The 7,578-nt window shown below is 35.1% G+C and overlaps 1 pseudogene; it reads right to left on the bottom strand.

Annotated features, from left to right (window-relative positions):
• Positions 1 to 2,093: 2,093 nt before the first annotated feature.
• Positions 2,094 to 7,133, bottom strand: LOC125593992 (annotated as a pseudogene).
• Between the last annotated feature and the right edge of the window lie 445 nt (positions 7,134 to 7,578).

The raw sequence follows: 7,578 nt of genomic DNA on the forward strand, positions 1-7,578 counted from the left end.
TAGCAAAAAATAAATAAATCGTCATGTATTCATGTCACAGTCGCATGTTGTGTTATTTACTAGAACACGTTCTATAATTATAAAAAAAATGATTTATTATTAGTTTATGTTTACCCACACTCGTAGACTTTTCTAATTTTTGTTTGGTTCTCATGTAAAAAAAACCAAGAAAGAAACTTGGTCAAACCATGCATTTCACGCACTACGTATTTGGGTACACATTCATGCACCATTTGAACTTTCCACTCTAGTGGAGGTGGGGATCTTCACCATATCCCTCACATAACCTCCCCATATAATTCAACATCTTGAGGCCTACACAATATTATTAATTCAATGAAATAACATTGCACTCATAAAAAGAATATTTTGAATACTTTCTAAAAAATCGTAAATCACAAAGTTCGGTCTGAGAACATAAAGCTGAACAGAAGAACACATACCAATATGGTGTCTTTGTCTTTCCATTACACCAACAACAAAAACAGATTTAAGAAACCAAAAAGACTATACCAACCAGAGTATAAAAACATCTTTACATGCTTTCTCTACGCTCTTGATGAACGAAAATATGAGTAGGAAACGAACTAAAGGACGCAAAGAGTTCAACAGAGCAACACTCTTCTAGTGCTATACCATTCTGCTTTTTCTGTGTGATAAGCAATTCAGATGGAAATGAAAATGTTTACAAAGTTCAAAAAATATGTAAATGTTCACGTGGTATAATTTTTAAAATGAAAAAGATCTGTAACTATAAAATATATTAGTATTTATTTTGGTTAGACAAGTAAATAATATTTGCATAATCTAACTGTTTGCTAGCTGAATTTGGAAAATTCTCTTTCTCGATGAAGGTATACTATTTCTGTCTAAACATCACTCTAAGAAAATTACTTTAATCGTTTTTTTTGACCGCAAAAGAACACTAATTATTGTAATTTAAATTATCAATCGACTCAGTGGTTATGAAAATGGAATGCACTAGTTTATCAAGCAAACTTTGGTAGATGGGTCATTAACAATAAATTAATGGTAGATGGGACATTAACAATAAATTAATGGTATCTAATGATGCTGACTCCGTCTAATGTATGATTTTAGTGGTGCTTGATTAAGCTGTTTTCTTTAGTCAGTGCTTCCTTGCTTCCAACACAATCATTTCAGTAATATTTTATCTTATAATATGAATTTCCTACTCTGGCCATTATGTTTTACTTCAAGTTCTATTTGGTAATTGGAACATTGAACTTGAATTCGCATCCAAACTAGACCATACAACGACTATGATTACTTGTCAACGTTATCATATATTTAAATATCTTTGACAAAAAAAAAAGATCTAGAACGCAAGTTTCATCGAGAGCGTTTGCTTTATCCACAGTAAATACTAATTTTACCCAATCAACACTTAGTCCCTAATCATTGTTAGTAGTTTGAAACTTTTGAATGATAAAATATGTTGTTTAACGTGTTGTTTGATCCAAGTTTGAGTGAAATAATGCATTCATGATTAACAATAAATTTGAAAACACTCGAAATCACAAAACACACATCTAAAGTTGTTAACCATAGTTCACCAATTAAAAGTTTTTTTTGTATTAAATTTATACATATTTGTCTTGATGTATTTCATGAATATGTTTAGTATAGCACATGACCACATATTGTGTAAATAACTAGAACACGTTCTATAATTTATAAAACAAATGAATTATTATTATTAGTTATGTTACCCACACTCGTCGACTTTTGGCTCACACGTAAAAACAAAACAAGAAAGAAACTTGGTCAAACCATGCATTTCACACACTATGTATCTGGGTAAACATTCATGCATCATTTGAAACTTTCCACTCAGTGGAGATCTTCATCATATCTTCCCATAACCTCTCCATATATATATATCAATTTCTTGAGAGCTACATAATACTATTTAATTCAAAGTCTCTATAAATAATAACATAGCACTTCATAAAAGATATACTTTAAATAATTTCTAGAAAATTCACAAAGTTCGGTCTGGGAACATAAAGCTGAACAGAAGAACACACACAATGGCGTCTTTGTCTTTTCATTACACCAACAACAAAAAGAAAAAAAAAAAGATTTGAGAAACCAAAAAGACCATATGTACACCAGTATTATCAACCTAGCAACCACCAAGACAAATCTTTACATGCATTCTCTACGCTCTTCATGAACAAAAATATGAGTAATGAAACGAACTAAAAGGCGCAAAGAGTTCAATAGAGCAACACTCTTCTAGTGCTATACCATTTTGCTTTCCGTGTGATAAGCAATTCAAATGGTTATCATCTTTTGGAGTCTGTTAATAAAGCAATTAGTTCACTGTCATTAAGGTCTGTCTCTGAAGCATATTTGACCGGTGTGTTATTGTCTTTATCCACAGCATTTGGATCTCCTCCCCTGTGATCAAACCATTGCACCACACTTATAACGTTTGTCTAGTTTAATACTAGTAGTAAATGAAATCTCAAGATGGAGTTTTACCTCATAAGCAGCAACCTGGCAATAGCGTATCTCCTGCTGATGATGCAATGATGAAGTGGAGTCCGACCTTTTGAGTCTGTTGCATTTACTTTTGCACCGTACTGAAGCAACAACTCCACCATACCGATATCCGCAGAGAGACAAGCAAGGTGAAGCAAAGAGCACTCGTTTGAAGTTTCTTCTCTCACCATACTTTCACTGTCTCTTCTTGAAGTTCCTTCTGGTTTCTCTTGAAACTCCTTGTCAATGCTCTTGAACTTGGCTTCAAGGGTTTCCTCCTTCGCGTCCAGTTGCATCATCTTTGATAAGGGTAAAGACACGGTGTAGGACGCTTGTCCACGTAGCGCATTCACATCTGCTTCAGAGCAGACAATGTGTTTGTAAACTGATTTCTTGTCGTTGGCTCGGACATTCTCCCAAATCTCTTGGAATACTGCCTGGAAATGCTGACTGTCCGTTGCTTTTCGGACAAATATCCTCTCTGAGTACTGCAATTAGCCATTGATATTAGCAATTGAACCTAAACAACGTTTTTTTAAACGATTTTTAAGAAAATCAGTCTAGGCGTTAAAAAAATCAGTCTAGGGAGCCTGCCTGATCAATAACACCGTATAAAGCACCTAATTACTGCCTAACGATTTTTTTGAACATTGGACACACATGAGATCTTTAAAAACTCTGCTTAATTAAGTCAGGACTTATTTATAATAGTATAATACCTTTGCGTGGATGAACAACTCTTTCACAGAGATGGGATCACTGAAACCAGGTTTCCTTACAAGAAACTTTCTTGGTCGATCTGCCTGGGAGTGCTAGTAAATAGAAAAAGTTTGAATACAGTGTAAGTAGATGTAACAACAAGCTTCCTCTTTGCACAAATACAACTGATTAGAATAGGTAGTCACTTACCCTGAAGACCTACTAGCACTAGAAGATCTACTCTCTGAGTTCAACAACTCCTCCCACACTGAGTTACATATACGTTACCTAACGACTGGAACAGCGTCAGTACCGATGGTTCCCATACTTTAACATCAAGTGTGAGCGATCTGACCTGCATGACAAGGTTGAATACTTCATACCAAATTTATAGAGCTATTTTTAAAAACGGAAAACTTCAAGACTACCTTCTTGTGAGAAGACCAATGTTCTAAAAATCGGTCCAAGTTAAAGGAACTCAATCGGTTTACACCGTTTTAAATTGGATAAAATTGGTCAAAATCGATTAAAATTTGTTAATTAAGTAACAACATTAGAGAAAACTGACAATGTCTAGTTTATGTTGTATACGTAATTTTCATAATTTATCAAAATAATTTTATAATTAACCCCAAAACTAAAATCTAATGTAAATATAAAATATATAAGAATAAATCAATAATTTGTTATAGTCTGGATAATCTGTTTAGTGTGCACAAAAAGAAAAAAGGATAATCCGTTTAGTAACTAGTCATCTATGAAGAGCTGAGAGATTGAAATTTTTAATGGTTTACCTTTGAAATGTGAACACCAAGGTTACGATGTATACCAGAACACTCGATACATATGAGGACACCGAGATTCAAAGAGGCCCAATCAGGCTCAGGAGCACCACAATCTGCACATTTCTCATCCCCAACACTCTTGTCAACACATCAATTGGCTTTTCAGTCTTCATCATATCATGTTGCTGCAAGCACCCTGAGAACCTCGAACGGTTCCCTCCTGTCATGGGATTCTCCACTATGGAATCTCTACCTTCCGCCTGCTCGAAATCATATGGATCTGCTAAAGAACCGGAATCACTTGCAGAGAAAGTGTCTCCATCCACTGTAGAAAGATGCTGTAATAATGATATTATAAGTGAAAACAGATAACCTGTCACACAAGAAAGATCTAACAGTAGTAGCAGATGAAGTCTTACCATGATTGCTCTTTCAGGTGTCTGGAAACTTAGTAAAGAAGCAATAACTCCAGTTATTTTCTCGATCCAGTCCATCTGATCTTGTGCATTCTCTGCCTATATCAATAACAATGGTAAGCTTCTATAGGTAAAGAAACAGAAGATCTTTAACCATGTTCTCTCTCTAATATACCTGCAATGTATAAACTTTTGTCGGCGAAATAATTCGAAAGCAGAATCTTAGATCAGTCTGATCTGCATCAACTTTAATGGTCGAGGTAAGTAGATTCACAGTGTGCCGTGCAACTGGTTTTTCGTCGTGCACACCGCCGTGATAATGAGAAGACAGCCATCTACTTAGCAGCCCTGGACTGTTCTCTGAAGTCATATTCCTATGAACAACAGACCTGCTTCCATTCTGATATCAAATAGAAACACAATGTCTTAAGATATATTTTCTCAATGAAGGAACAGAAACAAAATTGTTTTATAAGTTTTGCAACTTACTGAAGACCAATTCCAAGGCTTGCGGTAATAGTATAGCATCCCACGGCTATCAAGGATGAAGAATCTTCTTTTCCAGTCACCTCTCAAGTTTGAGGAACGTTTAGACAGATACCCTTGTCTTATAGTCTGAACCTGTAGGAAGACAAAACAGTATATAAGGATATGAGGTATGAGTAAGTCTTATTACAAAAGGTTTTATTCCCTTACTTTTCCTTTTGCAGCAGATTGCATGACAGCCTCTATAACCTTTTGTGAGTTTCTTGAGTTGTGTCTCATGCCATCCCCTGTTGGAGAACCACATGAGTTTCTAGTTTCTCTATCAACTTGCCTTTGGTATTCTTGCATCTTTTCATTGAGTGATGCCATTTCGTAGTTTGCACATTCTTTGGACTGGTGTGCATAAGCCAACACCTGCAATAACATTTCAAATTAAATAAACATATTTCTGAGATATGGCTTAGATAAGAAAGGATTGGCTACAGAGAAATCTCAGAAATTTAAAAGACAAAAGAATCATATGCTACAAGGAGTCTCGTAGTATCATACCTGGTTTATAAAAGGCTCCATTTGATGTAGTAGCTCATATCCCTGAAAGAACGAGTCACTTGTGACTTGTGAGAAAGCTAATCAAGTAGTTCATGTCAAGAAACAGGAAAAGAGTAGGCATGGGATTTTGAACCGAACTGGCCAAACCAAAATTTTGGTTAGAAGTTCGGTTCAGTTAGGTAGATTTAGATTATCTAAAATAATTCGGTTTTCAGTTTGACAATCGGTTACTTCAGTTTTCTTAGTTTAGAAAAAAAAAAAATTATACCCAAACTATACCAAAAACTCAAACCGAACTAACCAAATTTCGAACTGAATTTATCCAAAATTTTAATAAAACTAAACCGAAATCTAAACACAAAAAAAAAAAACTTTGGTAGAATTTTGAATTTTCAAAAACCAAATACCGAACCGAATAATCCGAACTGTTTTTGTGTTGTTGCTTCTTGAAATTTATTTTTAAGAAAAAGCTTGCCTGTTTGAAGAAACGGAGATGAGCATCCATTGTCCCACTGACTGCTTCCAAAAACTCAAATCGCTTCTTAGCTTCCGCATTAGAGAGTGCACTAACCTGGACGGGAAGAAGTAAAGCAAACATCATGTAAGCTTATCATAAGAGAATACCTTGGTAACTCTCGTAGCACTAGAATACAAAGTGGTTACCAGATGAAACCGGGCTTGCTCGAACGTCGTTCTTGCGCTATGTAGATCCTGAAATGCCTCTCTACCAAAATTAGTTTAAGTGAAGGTTGATTTGTGAATAGTAAGAAGGCTTTGTTCATTACCTCCTCAATTGTGGCAGCCACATCCAACCGTGTACTCTTTCTTAATGAAAGATACTTCTCTCGTGCCTGTTCCATTCAGATGCACATAAATGAATATGTAATTTTTCAAACAGGCAGAATGTTTGTGGTGAACAACCAAGTCATGTAACGCACCTGGTCGTATATGATGGAAGCTTTATCAAAACGTTTACGTGCTTCCTGTGTGAGAGAGTTAAAGATGTATATAAGTCGGAGAAAAAATGTTTCATAATGTTTTGAGGTATGTATTACGACAAGTACATACCTTAACTTCTTGGACATCAACATTCACAAACTGAAGTAACCGGTCATTCAGCATATGTTCTACCTGAAAAGTGTTAGACAAGACATCATAGTTCAGTTATGTATCTCTTTAATAATATCGAAGGATAAACAAAAATAAACTTGTCTCTACAAAACCAAAGTAACCAAGAACATCTCTTCAATAACATCGTAGGCTAGTTATGGATTTTAGTAGCACTGAGAACGAAGAACTTCCTTGTATGTCCCAATTTCTCGTAGAGCAATCGTGAATTTCGTCATTACAGGACCTGAGAAAGACAACGTATTGCCTTAAACGAAAGAATCCAGATTATAAAGAGAGAAACAAAGGGGAAGAGGTAGGTACCTCCAAAAGCAACACATAGAGGATCATTATGGCCGCCTCCAAAAGACTCAAGTGCATTTGCAAAGCCAATATCTGAATCATACCCTTCTCCAAGTCCCTCCCTAATAATAATAAGCGAAAGAACGAAATATCAGAATGCACAAAATTTTCTTATACCAAAATTTTGAGAAAGTCATAATAAAAAAAACGTACGTGTATTTTCTGCATCTTTGTAGAACCTTAAGCATCGCATTCGCAGCAACTCTGCACTCTCTTCCTAGATTGCATCTGTTTACACACAAAAAAAATTTAGTTGCAGATTCAACACAATGCCTCATGAGGCTTACAATTACAAACATTTTTTTTTTGTAAAAAAAGTCTAAACACTCGTCTAAACATTAATCCCCCTATAAAACAACGACTATTACCGCCTAGCTATTTACTGAATATTAGATTAAACAATAATTTGCAATTCCTGATACATTGCTTCTTCATCCATGTTTCCCAATGTATTCAGATTTTTTTTTTTTTAAATTGTTTGATCATAGAATGGCACGAGAGATTTTACATTGAATCTATCCCTAACTCTCTATCTATCTGTTGAGCAATGGAATCATATGCATAGACGATCGAAACGGATCACAGAATTAAAAAAAGAAAATTAACAAACCTGTTGACGGAACATAGGCGAATCATCGAGCTTAGCGAAATGCATTTTTCTT

Source organism: Brassica napus (genome assembly GCF_020379485.1).
Source record: "Brassica napus cultivar Da-Ae chromosome A2 unlocalized genomic scaffold, Da-Ae chrA02_Random_21, whole genome shotgun sequence".
NCBI lineage: Eukaryota > Viridiplantae > Streptophyta > Magnoliopsida > Brassicales > Brassicaceae > Brassica > Brassica napus.